The sequence below is a fragment of the Eumetopias jubatus genome, unplaced genomic scaffold (assembly GCF_037043125.1).
Source record: "Eumetopias jubatus isolate StellerSeaLion01/CBP00866 unplaced genomic scaffold, mEumJub1_p1.0 scaffold_9, whole genome shotgun sequence".
Taxonomy (NCBI): domain Eukaryota; kingdom Metazoa; phylum Chordata; class Mammalia; order Carnivora; family Otariidae; genus Eumetopias; species Eumetopias jubatus.
In genome coordinates this window covers 6,480,093-6,501,092 of record NW_028274815.1, presented here as the reverse complement: position 1 = coordinate 6,501,092, position 21,000 = coordinate 6,480,093, and the positions used below count along the sequence as shown (strand labels likewise).

The 21,000-nt window shown below is 49.1% G+C and overlaps 1 long non-coding RNA gene across 10 annotated transcripts in view; it reads left to right on the top strand.

Annotated features, from left to right (window-relative positions):
* The window catches only part of LOC114205935 (uncharacterized), a 227,144-nt gene that overhangs the window by 201,280 nt on the left and 4,864 nt on the right, over positions 1-21,000 (top strand). Inside the window, exon 19 of one of the 10 annotated variants that reach the window (XR_015768887.1) lies at positions 8,613-8,954. The exons of the other annotated variants lie outside the window; for them this stretch is intronic. This is a non-coding gene — a long non-coding RNA (uncharacterized LOC114205935). The remainder of the gene's footprint in view (positions 1-8,612; positions 8,955-21,000) is intronic. 10 annotated transcript variants of the gene reach the window in all.

Below are 21,000 nucleotides of genomic sequence, written 5' to 3'. Positions count from 1 at the left end.
GTCCAGATGCTTGCTGAGCTCCAGACGTCCCTGGGCCCAGCCCGGTATTACCATCGATGTAGATTTGGGAGGTTCTGAGGAGACCTTGAGACAGGTTCTCTGATATTTGAAGATGTGCTTGATCACAGAGACTGTTGCCTGTTTTGCACATAGAGATTTCTAAAGTGCTGGGACCAGAGCATTATGTGCCTTGAGAAAGATTTCCAGATTTTCCAGCTTTCCAGGCCACTAGTGAGCATGGATGAGAAGGGGCTAGCATTCTGTGGTTCCACATAAAGCGCCATGGAAATCACTGGCGGCACAGGACTCTGGAAGCTGTGATTAGGGGTGCCGAGTAGAAGCGTGGCTTCCCTTACTCGGGAGGCCAGGATGGAGCTGAACGCCATCCCCAGGAGAGTACACGAACCGCGCACGGGGAGAGCGGCCTGTTGGCAGAGGGTGCGGGTAGCTAACTGATGACCTCCTCACCTGCCACACTTGTCTAAGCACTGTGCCCAGCCACTCCGGCCCCCGGGCCATCCTTGCCAGCTTAGCTCTTGCTTCTGCACCCACCTGCAGTCCCCTAACTTCACCCGGGCCGCGCCGGCACGCTGCCTCCTCCCACGTGCCTTCCTTGGCGACCTCCTCTCCATACCTGTGCTGTGCTTTACTTCTCGACGTCATCAACTGACATTACACTACATGCTCCTCTATTCATGGGGTATCGCCCCTACTTTGAACACTGGGCACATAAGGTCCAAGAGGAGAGGGCTTTGTTTTGGCCTATTTCCAGGGCCTAGAAGAAATGCAGCCTGTTGCAGGTGCTCAGTGAACATCTCCTAGATAAATGAATGAATGAATGAATGAATGAATGAATGAGCTGGACTGATCCTCCCACCACGGTCAGGTAGTTACTCATGGTGGACCGTCCTCAGTGCTAGTTTTCCTTCTTTTGCCCCTCCAGAACCTTCTTGAGCCTGACCCATGTCTCAGGCTTCGGGGTTCGAGCTGGGTTTGACCAGGAGAAGCACGGGCAGGAAACTTGGAGAGAGAGCTGTGGGTATTTATTCCCCTAGCCTCCTCCCTGCTGGCTTGTGCATAGCAGGGGCTGTATCTCTCCCCTGAGGCCACAGTGCCTGCTGGGTATGCCCCCTCTCATAGCTGGAGCTCCCTTCTCGTCCCCCTCAGACCCAGGGAAGGCTTCTGGCCACAGCTACTTCCTGCTTTTCACTTATCTGTCTGTTATCTTTACCTGCCCCGCACTCTGTAAATGGTCTCTCCGTGAATCTCACTGATGGCCCTCACATGAGCCATCTCTTTCCTGCTGGGACCGAACTGAGGCAGCAGCCTCCTCCCTAACTCTCCTTCATCCTGAGCTAGTGCCAGGAACCTCGCCACCCTGATACCACTCATGTACCAGCAGCATCAGCACTCGCTGGGGATTTATTAGAAATGCAGAGTCTCTGGCCTTCCATTCCAGTGGAGTCACAATCTGTCCTTTAAGAATATCCGAGTGATGTCCACGTGAGTCTGTGGAGCACCAGCTGGAGGGGAAGGAGGCACCGTGTGAGGATGGGACCACGGCCCGCCCGACACTCCATTGATGTTTGTAAACTAGCAAGGCAGGCTCCTCAAACACCGGCACCACACTGCTTCTTCCCTTTGCTTCCCACGGACAGAGAATGTGGGGAGCTCATCTGTTTTGGATTCAAGTTGCCTGGGTTCCAATCTTGCCTCTCCCCTCACTAGCGTGCAACTCAGGGAGACTTCCTTCCCCTCTCTGTTTCCTTGGGGATGGTGATGGGGCTTCCTAACAGGATTGAGACGATTAGATCACATGAGACAGAAGAAGCAAGGGAACAAGCCAGGTGGATATACGTGGGAAGAAAAACCCAAGCAAGGAAGAATAGTGAGGGCGCCAGTGTGCCCGGGGCCAGTGCCACCCACAGTGTCACTCCATGGATGCTAAGGAATATTGGTGGTAGTGGTGGTGCTGTCATTTCGAGAAGGAGCAGAGGTGACAGATTTAAGTAATACACAGGCTGGAAAACCCACTTGTGCATATGAGCTCACAAATATAAGACAGTCGCCTACAATGATAATCACAACATTTGTATTTACTGGAGAGTTTGTAAGGCCCTTTCAAAGACATAATACACATACTTCAGAGTATAAGAAGCAGGGCCCCTAGAAGATGGTTCCAGGCAGCACTCGGTCAGATGGAGACCTTCCAGAACAAAGTTGACCGTAAATGAATCCCTGCTTCCAAATGTAATTCTGCAGATGCGCTTTGATTTCATAGCCATTGATCAATAATTCATTTGGCTTGTGACTGCTGATGACATGATTTAATATGTCCAGCTAAATTACGTTCCCATAGGAACACTCATGCATACCAAAGGAAAAAATGACAATCACACAGTGCTGGCCCCTCCCTGAAGCAAGCCCGTGTGCATGCTTAGACTTGCTGTTTGAAGGGAAAGGACCTTGTGATCAAACCCAGAGAGGCCCTGAGACAGAAAGATCTCCATGAGTCCAGCAGTAGCGAGACCTTCCATGAATGTCACCCTAAGCAGGGGCAGCTGGTACCGTTGCTCAATATTCACAACACAGTACCGAGACCAGAGCAGGAAAGCCCAAGGTGGTGTGCACTCAGGAAAGTGAAAATTGCTCGGGAGAAATCCCAAGGACTCACTTGGGCTTCCCACAAACACCTCCGTCACCGTGACCACTGGTGGGTGTCTCTGCCCACTTCCCTGCAACCCTCTCCTGGTCTCCGCTGGTTGTGGGGTCTGCTAGCTGAGCTGGCAGAAATAGCGGGGTGCACATCTACGGTACCAGGATGGAGGAAAAATACCCCAAGGCTTGGTTTCTAACAAAGAAGAGAATCTGAGATCCAGATTTTGCATGAAATGAAGTTCAACATTAAAAAGAGTCTCCTTTGTTTTCACTGTGGTTAATTTTGAAGTCAAACCTAATACCCTTTTCTTCACATTGGGATCTCCTTTCCTTTCTGTGGCTGCTGCCCTTGAATATCACAGTGATCACAATATAAAATAGGAGCTCTGAGCCTTGGGCTTGGCGTCAGACTGCCGGGCTTCAGACTGTTAGTCCATTGCTCACGGGTTGTGTGAACCCCTCTCTGCTTCAGTTTCCACGTTATGAAATAGACTTCAGAACATCCTCTTGGCCTTGTGGTTGTCATGAGGATTAAATGAACCCTAATATAATTACATTATTAGTGCTGTGCTTGATAAATACTAAATATTAATAATGTGTATTCTTTATTGGCATTATTAGTATTATTATTACCAGTGGTTTCCTAACTGGCCACTATTTACACTGAAGCCAGAGTAAAACTCTAGAAGATCTACTCCAATTAAAAAGTAACCTTAGTGGCTTCCCAATTCCTATAAAATGAAGATCAGGATTTTTAGAATAATATAGAAAACAACCATGACCCCAGCCCTGCTTATCTTTACACCTCTAACTCTGCTAGCCTGTTCCCAGGTTTCTAAAAGTCCTGCATTTGTGAACCTGCATGTTCATGCCATCCCTTCCTTCTACCCATCCATCCACCCACCCACCCATCCACCCGCCCATCCATCCACCCGCCCATCCATCCACCCACCCACCCATCCACCCACCCATCCATCCACCCACCCACCCATCCACCTGCCCATCCATCCTCTCAACACATATTTATTGAATACTTATTCTGTGCCATGTGCTGTGCTAGGCATTGAGGATGCTGTGATGAACAAGTAAAGAAAAAGACAACAAAAAATATTTGGGTTAATGACAACTGTTGCCAAGAAGTGTAACTAGGTTATATGGGTAGAAGGTGTTTCTTCAGGCAGGCTAGTCAGGAAGCCTCTTGTGGGTAAAGGGCATCTGCGTGAAGACTCAGGAGGCTGCTCTGGAAGGATCTGGAATGAGAATATTCTGGATAGGGGGAAGCCACATGTGGCAACAAATGGCCCCCAAATCTCAATGGCTTAATGGAGTAAGTGTGTTTCTTGTAGAAACCAGTATGGGTGGGCAGGGGCGGTGCTCCACCAGCCGCACTGAGCATGTGAGCCCACAGTCTCCTGGGGTCTCAGGGTCCCGTGCACTTACTGTCAGGTGGGAACAGAGTGACAGTGTGGAGGATGGCAGGGCAGGCTTCAGGGGCTGGAGGGGCAAACGGTAGGCTTTACCCATTTTATGAGCCCAGACTATGGAGGGAAGAATTCAGACTGTCTGAGGAATAGAAAGAAGGTGCCCTAGGCTGGAGTTCAGTGTGCAAGGGCATGAATGGGAAGGCCCAGGAGCAAAAGGCAGGCGGGGACAGTTCCTGTAGCTATTTTAAGGAACTTGGATTTCATTCTAATATCAAATGGAAGTCTTGATAAAGAGTTTTATGAAGGAAGTGGCGTGAACAAATATACACCTTAAAGAGACCCTTGGGATGTGAAGACAGAATGACAGAGTATATCACTGCTATAAAAATTGCCACCAATTTAGTGGCTTAAGCCAGCACATGTTATTCAGTAACAGTCTGGATGTCAGAAGTGTGAATTCAAGGTGTCAGCAGGGCTCTGTTCCTCCTGGAGGAGGATCTGTTTCCCGTTTCCTTTCCTTTCCTGTTTCCTTCCAAGATCCTCCTGGAGGATCTTCGGGCGAGAATCTGTTTCCTTGCCTCTCCAGCTTCTGGAGGCCACGGCGTTTGGTGGCTCGTGGCCCTTCCCCTCCTCCTTCGCAAGGCGTCCCTCCAGCCTCATGCCCCTGGCTGTCGTTCTACCGCCCTCCTCTTGCACAAACCCTTGTGATTACCAGAAGATCCTAGAAGATCCCAGATCATCTCCCTGTCTCAAAACCCATAACGTAATGAGAGCTGCAGAGCTCTCTTTTTGTCATCATGGAAGATCACAGACACATTCCAGGGATTAGGACAGGGACAGCTTTGGGGGCCATTATTCAGCCACCACCAGGAACAAGGATGATGACAAGATGACAAGTCAAAAGGTCCTAAACTAACACAGCTGTGAGCTGCAAAGAGAAGCGTCTGCCTTTGACAGCTGCTTGGGGGCGGGATCTACAGGTGATGGTCAATGGCAGGTCCCCAGGGACAATGAAGGAAGAACAACAGAGACACGCAGGTTTCTTGCTTGGATGTTATTGATGAAATAATGACCAGAATCATTCAAAGAGCCTATTCAGTAACCAGTGATGAGTAAAAATTCTAAAATTGTCTGTAATTTATAAGGTTTATGACAAGGAAAGAACTTGTAATTATAAACTGGTTATCACTGGATATTACACACTGATTTTGTCTGAATCATTAATTAGCAAATGAATCAACAGCTGCTGATATCTCATAAACAGGCTATTCTAATTTGTTTTTTAAAAAGTACCATGCAGTAAAAGGGAAGACCTATAGAGGTGAAGATTGCAAAATGCTCCTTAGAATTATTTTTATGTTTCAGGCTATCTTGTAAAAACGTTACTTGTGAGCTATCAACTTCTGCTCAAAAAGCTAAGGCAAAGGCTGGGTTACAGTAAATTAAACACCTTAACTGATGTGGAATCAAGTTGTGTATCTTCTAATGTCTCAAGGACTTTGGGTATCTCCATTACCTTCAAAGACTATGAGACTTCGCTTTGACTTCCATTTCCCCCTTACCCTTCTTCCCCTCTGTTCTGGCTATCTACTGATGCTTTGTGAACTGCCCCACAATGTAGTGGCTAAAGACAATAACCATTTCAGTATGGTTGATGATTTTGTGTGACGGGATTTCAGTCAGGGCTCAGCTGCTGGCTTCTGCTTTCCTTGGTGTAGACTAGGGTTACTTGGTGGCATCCATCTGGTGGCTGTTCTGCTCTGGACCATCCTCAAATGTCTTCTCTCACACACTTGGAGCCTTGGCAGGGTGGACTGCATGGCTGGGCTCAGCGGGAGCCCCCTCCATGTCCTTGCTCCACGTGGTCTTTCCAGGAGCCCCCTCCATGTCCTTGCTCCACGTGTTCTTTCCAGCAAGGTAGTTCAGACTTGTTACACAGCGGTGCAAGACTCCAAGAAACCAACACAGAAGCTTCCAGTTCTCTCAAAGGCAAGTCTTGGAACTGAAGTAGGATTGTCAGGTTTGGCAAATAAAACTAGAGGACACCCAATTCCGTTTGAATTTCAGATAAATGACAATAATTCTTAATTTAAGTATGTTCAAGTATTTCATGCACCATACTTTTACAGAAACAATTGTTATGGGCAGATCCCTACCTGAGGTCACGGCGAGCCATGAAGGGTTTGTACCCTGGATCGAGGACCCGTGGGAGGTTGCCTGCGGGTTGGGAGGAGGATCCGTCTCAGCCCACTTTGCTTCTCACCACACCTTCTGGCCTCATGTCGCTAGCACCTCTAAGTTAGCGAGAATCAGGAGCTGCATGGCCCAGCAAGTTTCTCTTCTCATCCCCTGCAGTCGGGATGCTGAAAACAAACAAACAAAAAAACCCCAATTATTACATATCTGAAATCCAAGTTGAACTGGACATCCGGTATTTTTTATGACAACCATAGCCCGGAATCCCTTCCATTATTGTCTATTTGTCAATACCGTCAAGGCCAGCCCAGACCCAAGGGGAAGGACAGGTAGGATCCACCTCTCCACCAGGAAAGGGTCAGGGAGTATGTGGCCTTCTTCGATGTGCTACCAAACACTGGAGTCCTCCCGGGCTTTGCTCACTGTTTGGGACGTAGGAACGGCCGGCGCCGATGCTCCCGTGCCTGTCCTAAATGGGCCGAGGTGATTGGTGACACCATGTGCTGCAAATCCCCACGACTTTAGAACAGCAGGAAGCACGGCCCACAGAGGAACGATCGGATAGACCTGTGTGGGAACCCTGTGCTGCCCGAGGCAAGGGTCGAATCTCTCTGAGCCTTGGGTTCCCCCAGTGTTGTATGGTTTTCACCTTAGTCACTGTGAGTTGCAGTAAGGATGAAAGGAGGTACTGAATGGGTATAAGACAAAGCACCACGACACAAAACATGTTCTCCATCAATAGGCACTACGCCTACTATTCTCTTTATTTTAGCAAGTAGAAGAGCTATGAGATGGGAAGACGAACTTTAAGAACCATGAAATTTGTGAGCCGGGCAAACAGCGCCTTGCTCTTGGGATTTCACTTCCGAGAAGTTCTGATTCCTTTGATGCTGAAAATGCCTAGTCTTTGAACGAGTTAAACACAAAAGTGAAAGCCACCCTTAACAGCAACCCTTCCTTATTCACAAAGGAATCCCCTCAGAATAATATTGTAAATTTGGTATTTTAAAATCAGTCTCAGAGGACATGATTATCTTGAACACCAATCCAAGCCTCTCAGTACATCCTAAAATGCTGTAAATATCGACATATTTATCTTTTTAACTTTTAGGCGATTTTATTCTGTCCATCACACTGCTGCCATTTAACTGAAAACAGTAAAGGCCATTTCTGTGTGAGTTTCCACGCAGTGGCTTTGGCCATGATCGCAAAGCTCAGGTACCCACACTGGACCTGACTCTCCTTCTCCCATAGTCACTGCTGGAGTCTGGCATGGAGGGAATGTTCTTCAGATCCCCGGTGGAGACGTGCAGAACGTCGGCCAGATTTATTTGGACTCTAAACGTGGATCAAATTAGATATAGGCCAAGTATTCCACAAAATGCCTGGGAAAGATAAAGGCATGTTTTAGGGCCTGTCCCTGCCAATAAATTCACTTGGATGAAAGGCCTTATGTAATAAAAATGTCGCATTGAAGAAATTAAATGATCTTGTCATTTGTAACAAGGATTAATAGAATTTTAAAACAGAATGAGCTAAAATGAAGCTCGGTGAGTCACGATGGCCTTTCACATTTGCAATATTCCTAAGATAATTATTAATTAACACACCAGAAATGATTTTAATGTAACATTATGGTACAGATTTAAACACCCAAATGGAAAATCTTCTTATTAAGGTTTCTCATCTTTTCTTAAAATTAAAATGCTAAACTAATTAAAACCAAAGTTACTTTAAAAACAGTTTGCTTCCAAACAGATTTTCAATATATGCCAAGGCAAGTATGAGCCTAGAACTATTTTTTGGGGGGGATAGAAATCAGAAATTTATTAAAAATGAAATTTCTAATACTTGTCCTCACAGCCTGCCCTCTATCTCCATGTAACCTATAGGGCAATAAAGCCAGATAAGGCATAATTTGGCACCAGGGTGTGTATTTCTTAAGAGCATTAGTCAAAACTTTCTAAAACATCAATCCCAATTCATTACTACTTTGCTTAAGATATTCCCTTGATCTTACATTGCCCCCAGTATACATGTGGGTTTCCTTGCTGTGACCTAGAAAGCGCTACATGATCTGGCCTCTACTTTTTTTGGGGGGGGGGCATGCCAAGCTTGTTCTTATCCCCCAGGTTTTTGTATTTTCAGTTTCTTCTAGAATGTTCTTTCCGCAAATCATCACATTGCCTATTCCTTCTCACCATTCTGGTTCTAACAGTCTATCCCATATGATTATAGTCTAACCCATTACACTGTGTTATTCTCTTTAGGACATTTATCACTCTCTGAAGTATTTTGATGTTCGTTTCTTTATTATCTGTCCCTTTTAAACAGAACGTAAGCTCCACGAGGACCAGGTCCTTCTCTGCTTTGTTCAGATCTGGATCCTTGGAACCTATAACAAAGGTGCTTGCACGATCCATAACCGACAACACATGACCACTAAGCCACTGGCTGGGAAAATCACACTGGCTTTTAAAGAAGTTGTTTGTGTCTCATCCTGAGACCTTCAAGAAATTTAGATAAAAGCATGTGGGCAGGAAGTGGGAAACACACACAGTAATATGCCCGGCTACTCTCTGAATCAAAGAGAAAGGAATCAAGAAACAACATGGCATTAAAATAAGAAGGCTGAGAATGCCGAGAGGTCTGAGGGATCCACGTGAAGACATGGAGGTTGGTGTCTCGTGATGTCTCATTCCTATGAGTCTCTCTTTTCCTAAAGGCCCAATTTACTTTCCTTCTAGGATTGGAAGTGTTCGAGAAATGCGTATCAAATGTTTATTTGTGAATCCCAACGCTCTCTCTCTTCCTATTCCTCTTGGCTAATGTGGACTCACATAAACGCACAGTTGTCAATTAATGGCTCGTTTTCCACGTGACAAGACTTTTCTCTTTTGCCCTGTGTCCCCCATCTGGTCTTACACCCAGCAGTCAGCATGTCTTCTTTGTCACCTCTGCTCTAGTTCCCTTTCTGACCTGGCAGCACCTGCTACCCAGAAATTTATCTGACGGTGTGTAGATGGGTCATAGAGCTCTCCGGAAACTTGCTGGTGTTTTGAAGTGATGGTCTTCGGTAAAGCTTCCATCTTAGAAGTTCTGATCAAATGATATATATATATATTTTTTTTAATTTTTAGGGTTGTGTGAGGGCCTTTTTTTTCCTTCTCTGTCTAAACTACTCTCTCACAATATCCTAAAGTCTTGCCTCTGTTGCTATTTATCAGGAAGGTCTATGCCAGCAAGCAGCAGATCTGGTCACCAACGTATTAAAAATGGGCATGGCATACGGAAAGGCTCACTACATGGTACCTGCCAACAGTGACTAAAATAAAAGAGCTAAAGGAGAAAGAAAACTTTAACATAGACCCTATGATCTTCTCATTGGTCTGCAAGATTAGTGGTGATATATTCTAGTTTTCCTTCAGTGTGGTTCTCATGTAATTTAGAAAAAATACATTTAAATCAAAGACAAGCAATGTATCTATATGTGTACATATTATATATGTGATACATACACTGAATATGCTCTTCAACAAGCATGCATGGAATGTCTCCATGTGCCAGGACACAAAAATGAGTAAGCAGTGATCCCAGCCCCAGATGAGGCTTCACCTCTGGTCAAGAATGCCCCATTTATCTGGAATGTAAAATATAGTTTCTGATTTCAAAACACCGAGTGGCCACCCTCTGTTCACACTTTATAAAACTGTTGTCAAGAAGGAAAACTACCAGGGACGCCTGGGTGGCTCAGTTGGTCAAGCAACTGCCTTCTGCTCAGGTCATGATCCTGGAGTCCTGGGATCGAGTCCCGCATTGGACTCCCTGCTCGGCGGGGAGTCTGCTTCTCCCTCTGACCCTCCCCCCTCTCATGCTCTCTTTCTCATTCTCTCTCTCTCAAATAAATAAATAAAATCTTAAAAAAAAAAAAGAAGAAGAAGGAAAACCACCCAAGCAATAGTTGATTAAAATAGCATGATGAATCGGGGCAGGGGGCCACCAAGGCACCAGTGAGCTTGGGTAAAGAAATGGTCTATTTTCAGAAATTAGCAGGAGGCAGGGGAAGGGGCATAGATTTTGGGATTATGAAGGACCATGTTGAAATCCCTGTCCAACCTCTGCTAGCGGTTTAACCTCCGGTAAGCTGAGCTCACCAACTCTTTCAGCTTCAGTGAGCCGGAAGGGAGCCCTCACCCTGGTTTCCTTGCCAGGAGACTCAGGCACAATGCGGTGCTTATGGGACAGCTAGAACACAGAAGCGATTGTCGCCTTTCCTGGGGGTACTGGTTTGTTTCCATGCACACACCCAAACTTTAACCTTAGAAGCAGTCTCCGCGCTCATTCCAGTCTCCCTCCTGTGCCCCTCAAGTGCTGTTCACCTGCAATTTGGTGAGCATTTTACCTCTCAGAAGCGTGGTTTAGGGGAGCCTGGGTGGCCCAGTCTGTAAAGAGTCTGCCTTTGGCTTAAGTCGTGATCTCAGGGTCCTGGGATCGAGTCCCATGTCAGGCTCTCGGCTCAGCGGGGAGTCTGCTTCTTCCTCTCCCTCTGTGTGTGCTCTCTCTCTCTCAAATAAACAGAAAATAAAATCTTAAAAAAAAAAAAAGCATGGTTCAATGTTGAAATTTTAATTGTAAATTTCTAGTGACTCAATGTCTACACAGTTTGAATATCTACTGTGGTAAATATTGACAACCCTCATAAACAAAAGTCCTCTGGAATCCCAAAGTTTAAGAGTGTAAAGAGATCTCGAGACCAGAATGTTTGAGGCCTGTTGATCTAATTGATGGGATTAAAGCTTAGCTGGATACGTGGCGTGGGATTCTTCCCTCTCGTTCACTTACTGAATTACTTAGCGAACCTAACTGGGCATCTTCTTTGTGCAAATTATTTGACTATATTTTGGGGACAGAGCAACAGAGAGTCCAGTTTCCACCTTCAGGAAGCTGACCACTGGGTGACGGCTGGGCTCGCCTTCTGCCGGGTGTCTGTTAGGATTGATTTCTAACCTCACCACTCCACTTTGCAGGCGGTTTTCGGCTTGCAGAGCTGATGGACAAGCACTCTGTCTTTTGCGTGGCAGTTGAGATGGCCACATGGATGACCCACATGACAGTAACTGCTATTTCTGCTTGTGGGGCAGCCCGAGTGCTCTGGGGCTACTTTGTGGTGGCCTTAGGTTAGCAGTCCCTTGCACCCAACACCCCAGGACGTGCAGCCCTGTGATGTTGACCACTGATCACGGTCCTGACAGATAACCATCTCCAGCGTCCCTTCGCCTGCAACTAAAATTGTAGACAGATCTCTGAACAGTTTGGGTTCTGTGGTCTTAGGTTGGTAACTGTTTTTCTACACCCTGCTCCTCTTTGAAACTGTTCCCGTGTTTGGCCCTCAAAAGAATGGCCTCGTTAGACTTGTTTTCTCCTGCTTTTACCACCTGGGGCTGGAGGGGCCGTGCGTGCTGTCAAGCTGCTCCTTTGACCCTTTCATTCTTCCGTTGACTGCATGACCTTTAAAGTGGTGGCAAAGGGGGATCAGAACAAAAAAGCATTTTCAATCATTTGAGGAGGAAATTCGGGACTGAACGATACTTCCCGTTGGTGTGGCCCATGGGAAATTTCACCTTCCGTTGGTTTACACTGGATTTTCCGAAGAACTTCCAGGGCTTTAATATGCGCCCCACTATTTGACGAGTGACGATCTTTTTAACCCAAAATAGTCACATGGGAGGCCTGAGTACAGAAACAGGCATGTTCTTTGGACTAGTTTTTACCTTTCTTCCTATTACGCTCTTCTTTCTCAGGGAGGAAGGAGTCTTATCTGATAAATATATTACTATATTATAGTATTGTACACCCCCCTCCCATTCTCCATAAAATAATAACAAGGATCTGCATGAAGGGATTCTGTGGTCTGCACTTACGCCTTAGAAACGTTTAGTTTCATTTGACTCTGGAACCACTATCAAAAGTATAGCAAAACCATAGAGTGCACCCTCTACAGCAGTCTCGCTTAAAGCACTTTATCGATGTTAATTCATTTCATTCTCGTCCCGGTGCTGGGAGGTAGAGTTTCTTCTCCCTCATTTTATAGATGGGGGAACTGAGGCAAAACGGTGAATGACTTGCCCAGGCCACAGAGCTAATGTGCTGGTGGAGTGAGATTCCATTCCGACCATGATAGTCAGCATGTAGCGCTTTGAAGGATCCCAGGATCACCTAGGGGGTGGGTCACCGAACATTTAGCAGATCACAGCTCTCCTAGTTGATCCTGGTTCGCCTACTGGACCACTGAACTCCTAGGGGTTGGTGGAGCACCTGCATAGTACCTCACAGGCAGAGTCTGCAGACAGAGGGTTAAGGACTTACTGGGCATCCAGAGCTTGTAAGGAGGTTGTTTGCTTATCTTCAGGGTCCTTCCCCCTCACATGTACTAGGCTCTTCCCCTCCTCATTGTGGAGACTAAGATTGCTGGACTGATGAGGGGTCCATCATGGTGGAGGCCAGAGGAGGAGAGGTCTCCAGGGAAAGCATGCTGGGCTCCCAGCTTCCGCTGCATGGTGTCCTCCAAATAGAGAGAACTCAGGCTCCGATGGTCACTGATTCTGTAAGAATACTGGCCCCAGAGAGCTCAGCCTGGACCTCAGGTGCCAGATGCCAGGCAGGCTGCTGGAGACCTGCTCTGACCACGAGGCAGGGGCCGGTCCCACCAGGCTCAGTTGTAGGGGCAGAAGGTGGGATTTTCCTTTCCTTCGTCACATGGACTGTGCCACCACTGGGGAATCGCATGGCACCTTTTATTCTGTAAAATGCTATATAGTTGAAGGTCACAATAAATGCCCTTTGCCGTGTCCACCAGAGAGCCATGGCCATGGAGCAGACTTTTTTGCGGAGACCCTGGTGAAGCAGGATGGTCGCACAGCGGGGTCCCCCGGTCGGCACAGATGTTCCCGTGGCCTGAAGCTCCACGGTTTGGAGCTTGCTCTGCTCTGGATGCATCGTTTATGGACTCCCTGATTCCAGGGCACGTGACGGCCTGCGCGTCTCCTAGCCAAGAGCCTCAGCTTGCGGGCCCACTCTCACTCTCCCCTCTGCTGATGTAGGCACAGTCACGCTCGCTTCTCGGGGCTCAGGGACCTGGGTGCAGTACAGAATGGCAATACCTGGGTGCTCTCCTGCTGCGTGTGGTGACAGGCACTCTACCTCATGATTTCTACCTCGTGCTGACAACAGCCCCCTGATGAATGCATACAGAGTGAGCCTCCCTGTCACAGACAGGGACACCGAGGCCAAGAGAGGGTAAGTAACTTAGATATGGGCACAGAGCTGGAAGTTAAGGGGCGGAGTGGGCGTTCTCAGATTCCCGGAGTTGGCGGTGGCACTGGCTGCCCCCCGGAGAGGGTCTCTGTCTGTGTCCTTTGCTGGGTGCTGCCCGGGCCTGGGGGGGCGGGAGACAAGAGCAAGGACCGGTGCACTCTGGACTTCCCTCAGCAGCCTGCAGCTCTGTCTGGTGCACCCGGATGAGCACAGAGAACTTGCATGCAGGGGTTTTCAGAATCGAAGTCAAACTGGAACGTGCGCAGGAGCTCCTTGATCCAGCTGGCAGCTCTTGGGATTTCTCTGAGCCACATGTCTGAGCCCCCCGGGAACTCCGCGCTCCAGGGCCCCATGGGAGAGCATGCAGGATCCTAGGCCCAGCCTGTGTGAGAAGGAGAGGGGTCTGCCGGTGCCCCCCATTGTTGCATTGCCCTCGTGGGGTCCCCAGGCCCCCTGGTAGGTGCTCAGGAAACACTCCCTGGATGAGCAAGTTAATGAGAAGGGGAACTGGCTGCCCCTGGCTTCTCTCCCAGCCCCAGCCCCAGCCCCAATGCAAGCCCTCCATGGCGTGGGGGTGGCCAGGGAGGGGGTGCTGGCCAGGAGGGCAGCCCGGAGGAGGCTGCCACTGGCCCTCAGGCACTCTCCGCTTCTTCCGGCTCCCTGTTACTTCACTCATCCGCCTCTGTCCCTGGGTTCAGTCCAAGCACCCATCTTCAGCAAAGGTTCCCTTGAGGAAACAAGGCATTGACGACAGGCCGAGGGAAGGCAGAGGGCGAGCTGGGACTGGCGATGTGGGAATCAGTCCCTGAGAGAGAATGGATGATGATGTCTGGTTTGTCTTCAACACACAGGTGTTTGATTCCCTTTGGCCTTGGAGGGGGTGACCCATAAAGTAGCCTTCATTGCTTAGTGAGTGCTCTCTCCAAGGAAACAGGGGGGCAACACGCAATTTCAGGAGCCTGGTGGACCCTGAATCTGGCTGGCTTTAGAAACTTGGCATCAGAGAGAAGAAAAGGGGTTCTCATTGTAGGTCAGGCCAAATGGACAGCAGTGAAAGTGTCCAAGGCTGTCCATTTGTTGTCCTTTAAACATTTGCATCATTTCATGAAATTACAGTCTTTAATGTTAAAACACGGTCTCAAGAATCCTTGTGCTTTCTATCAACTCTTTTTATCCCTTTGGCTGAACTTCAGTTCACTTGGAAAACAATTCTGTACCCCTCACACATAAGGCCATGAAAGGTCATTCAAAGTTCCCTTTGGTGGGAGGGGGTGACTCCGTGAGGCGAGGAACGAGCTCAGCAGCTTGCTTCCCTGCAGGGTCACAGGAGAGGTGCACCTCTTTACTGAATTTCTTCAAGTCCTTCCGGAAACCTGCCCGGGCGGTCGTGGGACACAGCGTCACCTCCCCTGCTGCCCTCAGAGGGGTTCACGGGCGCTACGGAGGGCCACTCACCCGGGGCGGCACAGCCAGGCCCGTGTGCGGACCCGGAAATTCTCAGAACCCCCCCACCAAGCTGTGTCCACGTCCTGCGTTTGGTGTTTTTACCCTAATGAGGTTGTCAGCCTTTCAGCAACAGGAAGCAGTCACAGAGCAGAACTGTTGACCCCAGCCCCGGTCTGGGCTCTGGGCATGGATGGAACTGGAGCCCCTGGGCTGGGGGGCTGGGGGGGGCGCCGGGGGGGAACAGGGCTGTGACCTTGGCAGGGACGTTGGCCTGGCAGAAGCTGTCCCCCCAGCATGCCTTCTTGGACCGAGCTTCTCTGTGGCCAGCTGTGGCCCCATGACCCTGGCCGGCACCGGGGGGGGGGGGGGATGGGGTGGGGGGGTGGGGTGGGGCGGTGGGAACGGCTGGTCTGTGTTAACACACCTGTGTTTTCCTCCCAGCTGTTCGCTTCACAACAGGGATGCTGTGCTCTTAGCCACTGGGAAATGTTTCACACCACCCACCAGTACCCACTGCTATGTAACATTTGTTGGCACGCACCATCGGGGTTGAACTGCTTTATTTTATTTATTTTTATTTAAAAAGGGACACCAGAATCCATTATGTCTGGGAGTAAGCCAACCTGGCCCAGCATTGAGTGCAGAAATATTCCATCTCCCTTCTGTGCCCAGAATTATTTTTGTTTTCTTCGATACACAACCTAGATACGGTATAGCAAGGAAATCAGTTGATTTTTGAAACCAAAACTCCTTTCCTGTTTATCAGTTTTGAAAAAAAAAAAAATTCCACCGTTGTCGATCACGATGCCGGTGTATCTCTGTGGGTGGGACTTGATTCATCTTCTCTCTCATCTGCTCTGTGCTCCCAATATTGCACCCAAGGAAGGAGCCGTTGTATCTTCAAGCCAAGATTAGTGAATTAATGTCATTCTTAGGATGGATACTTAATCCCTGACACAGGAGGGGCCTGATGATGGAAGGCACGTGGGCTCTGGCCCCAGCCCACTCGGGCTCTTAGGGGTTAAGTGACCACAGGCAAGCATCTTGCTGCCCGACCCAAGCCTCCTGGGGCATCCTGGTGAAGTGAGCAGCCTGCCGACAGGACAGGTGGGAGGGCACTGTCCCTGCTGGTGACCCTCGCTCTGGGGTGTCTTGTACCACTACAGTTTAAGCTCCATGAGGGTAGAGGCTCATCCTGCCTGCTCTGTCCATTGCCGTACCTCCAGAGTTTGGTGCCTGACACAGAGCAGATACTCCACAAATACTGGTTGAATAAATGAATGAATGAGTGAATGGACGGACACCAGGGTATGTTTTGGAAAACAGGCTTCTCGAAGGGCATTCTTTTCATTAGTAAGGTGAGTTGAATACCTTGGGACAGATAAGGAGGAAAAGAAATATCCGAGGTGGAGGAGAATTTGGTGGCTGCCCAACGTCTCCTGCCTGCTCCAACGTTTTTCCTGCCCCCATGGGTAAATGAAGCCGCCGCAGAGGGAGGAAGGTACTAGAAGGAGGTTGAGCAAAAGAACACATCCCTGAAATTCTGCAGGCGCCCAGGGCAAGAGTTCTAATGGGGGCCCATGTATTAGAGATCTTAATATTTAAGATTATGCATTTAACTTATGAACTGTTGTGTGGACTACCTCCTTACCTTCCTCCTTACCTTGACCTGGATGACCACTGCAAATTTGTAATTCACACTCCCTGAGGCTTAGTCCAGCTCAGGGCAGCAGAGGGAGAGATGGCTTCCAGCCCCTGGTGCCCAGAGCCCTTCTCCCTCCTCGTGCAGCCCCTCTCGCAGTGCATCCTGGACCTCATTCTGCCTGCCGGGGGGGGGGGCCTCCCCACCGAGTGTGGATGCACCAACTCCTCTGGTACCATCTGCTCTCGGGCCTGGGTCTCCGGGGGCCCACCTGGCTCTCCTGGGCACACAGAAGAGTCTGGCAAGGCACCTTCTCTGACATCAGCTACTCGTGACTTTCACAGCAGCCCTGGTCAGACCAGCCTGAGTCCTCTCCCCATTTCACAGAGGAGGAGACTGAGGTTCCAGAGGCTGGCGGGGACTGGTTAGGACTGTTTTTGCACAGAAGAGGTTCAAGGCCTCATTCAGAAGCATGCGGCTAAGTGAAGGCAGGGACAGCTACAGACCCAGTCCCCCCTTCTCTGCCCTGATGCTCAGAAGAAGGGCCTTCCCCAACCAGGGTCAGGATGGTTCCAGCTCAGCCCGGTGGGGCTCGCCTGGGCTCTGGGTTTTTCTCAGTCTTGAGAATGTGAACAACCTGCACCGCTCTGATGGTCTAGCTCCCTAGCATTGGGGGCACAGGTGGCTCTGGGCAACTTGGACTGAACCCCCCTCCAGACATGCTTCCGAGACTGAGGCATGACACTGCCTCCCTGCCTGCCATGGCTTCTCAGAGGGACCCCAGGGCCCTGAATCAGACACAATTTCCCCTGCCTTTTGAGTTTTCTAGGCCTCACGTGTCTCCTGGACCCCCGGGAGGCTTCTGCCCTCCCTGACCTGCTCATCCCCAACAGGGTGAGGGCAGGGGCTGCATCAGGCATGGAGGCTCAGACCACTGCCTCTCCTAGTCCAGGCTTTGAGGCTACCCAGAGAGGTGACCCCTGGAAAGGGTAGGTGTTCCCTGCTTGTGGGGCGATTGTGAACAGGTGCAGGAGAGGGGAGGGACCTGGCGACAACTCCCCAGCTTTGCTCCCAGATGTCACGGGGACCCTTCGTGTCTCTCGGTGGCTAGTAGAGCCTGCAGCTTGGTTACCCGCCACCTGTGTTTGCTGTCTACCCTTCCCTCTCATTTTTTCCTCCCCTCGCTCTTTCTGCTCTGGACCGTATCTCCCAGTAGACCAGAGGATCCAAGTCTGGCCTCGGTTTCTTCTTAATAGAGAACTTGAACTAAGTCAAGCCTCAAGGTGGCTTGTTTGGTGCCTGGGTTTTCTCAGTCTGCAGATGCCTTCCTCTTTGGACTGTTGCTCCTGGGCTTCCATTCCAGCTCTTGTGTCCCCTTGTAAAATTTCTTCTACTCCAGCTTCCCTGGAGAAAACAAGACAAAACAAAACAAAAATGAGTCATAGAGTGACAGATTCTCAGATGGAAATCCCGACTCACTAGCTTCGCGGGAGGGGTCTCCATATCACAGGACTTAGGAAAGTGGCCTCTATACTCAGACGGTGTGTGCTTGCCTCACAGCACTTCCTGTGTGACCTCGGGAAGGTTCCTCAACCTCTCTGGACCTTAGCATCATCTTCTGCGAGATGAAGATAAGGACAACATTTATGGCACAGGATTGTTGCACAGATTAAATGAAATAAGGTCAAAGCCAGGCCTATAGTAAGGACTCAATAAATGTTAGTTTACATTTTGAGTTACCCTCTTTGTCAAATCTATGCTCGTTGACTTGGCAGCTCTAAAAATATCTGATAATGGTTCCCATTTGTTGAGTGTCTTCCACACACCCAGAACTTTGCCCAAACCTTTTCATTTAACTGTTTGGCATTTTGTAGCGAGGAACCCGAGGCTCCAGATCAAGCAGAGGGCAAGGTGTGCTCAGCTCTGTCTGATGCCACAGCCCATATTCTCTCCTCCATGTGGCATGGAGGAACATTTCCATTCTTCCCTAATGCCCGGGAACACCTGCCCTTTATTTTCTCCACAAAGCTTCCAGGCTGGCCTTTGAGGGACAAGGAGGAAAGGACAGATGTTAAGCCACAGAGAATGGGCTCCCCCAAGGGGGGGAAGGCATGGGGGCTGGAAGCAGCAAAGAAGCGAGTTTATGGCAGGTGTTACCATGTACAGCAGGCCTTTCCTAATGAGCAAAACAAGAAGAGAAAACTGATTCGGCTTCGTTTGAAGGTGTGAGGAGAACCGCCCAGCTCTGAAAGACATTTCCATCGAGCGCAAGACCTGGGTGGGTGGGGGGTGACTCTCACCATGCAGGAAATAGTGTGATAACTACCCGATGGAGGGCAGTGGAGGCCCTCTGTGGTGGCCTTGTCTGTGGTGCCTCTCTTGAGGACACAGACACATCTCCCTCTGAGAGCTCATGTCCTTTGTGGTTGGACTGTCCCTTGCAAGTGTGAGTGGCCGTGAGAAAGGCAGCCTGGACAGAGTCCGACTGACCCCTGATGACAGGCGTCCCTCGTGTGGTCGAACCCTGCCATTCACCTGTGCTGAGAGAAACCCTGTCCTGTCATTAAGCAGGGAAACACCACTGGTATTCATTTTTCTTCTTGAGTTGATGTGAAAAGTGGCTTCTTCCACCACCTCAAATGTGTGGTCATGTTGAGTGAGATGCAAGGACAGCATGAAGTTGTGACCATCATGGTTGACTCCTTTGGGAGAGCGTCGGTTGGGTCCTTCCACTGCTCGGAGGGGGCGGCCACCGAGGGGGCACAGGGCCCTCCAGGCCGTTGTTGGGGTTACGATGCTCTTTCATCTTCAGAGCCCTTTGCAGTCACTAACTAGACGCCCGCCCCAATGGTCGTTAGGCTGAGCTTGGCCGGTGGTCTTCCAACGTAGCATGGCACCCATCCTACCTCTTCCTCAGCCTCAAGGAAACTGCTTTCCCTGGCAGCTATCAGAACATCTTGGGCATGACTTATTTATTTATTTTTTTTAGCCGGGGTTGCCTGTCTTACCTTTTCAGCAGCTGTCTGAGATTTAGCCTCTTATCCAAGAGATACCTTCTAGGCAGCTGTGCGTGGGGCTCTCAGGACCAAGAGATGAGATGACAAAGCCCTGAGTGATGTTCAGGTATAACGAAGGGCCTTCTGATTTGATTTTTAGAGGAAAGGTGGAAGGTCTTTATCAGCATAGGTGACACTATAAAAACAGAGTAAAGTGCAGATAAAATTCCCTGTTGTGATTCACCAACTTCCCTTTGGTATTTGTGGATTTTAGAAATAACATCAGCTGGTTCATCTCCAGAAATTTCCCTGTGATTGGTGATCTTCTATTATTAAGAAGCGTGTTTTTCTTTTTTTCATTAAAAAAATGAGTCAATGCTTTGACACAAAAGAGAAACGTTTAGAAGACAGATCTGGATTTGAACTTTGGTTCAGATATTTAGTGACTTGGGACTCCGGGAAAGCGAATTTCTGAGCTTCCCTTTCCTTGTTTGTAACCGGGGGATAGTAATGAATATCTCCAAGGGCTGTCAAGAGCAGAAGTAAGGTGCCTGGGAAAGAGCAGAGAGAGTGGTTTCAGTGAGTGTACCTTTACTGAGACAGCCTGGCTGGCAGGCCAGCAGAGTGAAAGCAAAGTCACCGGGTAGTGAAAGTACCAAGGCTGCCTCATCGACTCTAGCTGCTTCTGGGTTTTTATGGTGGAGCGAAGAGTGAAGAGTGAAGGAACAAATCCGGGCAGCATCTGTCACTGATGAATCAAATCACCGATGGAAGAAACAAGATAAAAGCCTTGCTGGGCTCTGCGCTGACTGCCGGGTCTTGGTTCAAAGAGAAGGAGCACCTGATAATTTCTAAGGAGACTGTGTCTCTGTAGCAAGGACAGCATGCCTGAGTGGATTCGATCACTTAGGGACTCTGGAAATGCTTTCTGGATGGGTAAATACATCTCTACTTCCTGCATCTTCCAACCCAGATGCAAGATACCTGCTTGTTTGTTTTTATTAAACTGATTGTGTTGACCTTCTGAAACTTTTCCTCAAGGAAGGGCACAGGGCTGTGAGTAGAAAGGTAGGGATGTCATTCTTGGCTCTTCCCAAATGCATCCCTTCAGGCCCTGGATTTATGCTCCCTTACAAGTGGGTGAGGGTTTAGAATGGGTGGTGCCTTGGGGTGTTCCTGCGCTAGGAGCCTGGGGCCCATACTAAATGGGAAGCGGCCATCTGGGCCATATTCTTCTCATGCTGGAGCACAGGAGCTCAAAAGGACAGAATGACCGTGCATGCACAACTTAAACCTGTTGCTCCTATCGCCCTTGCTCATATCC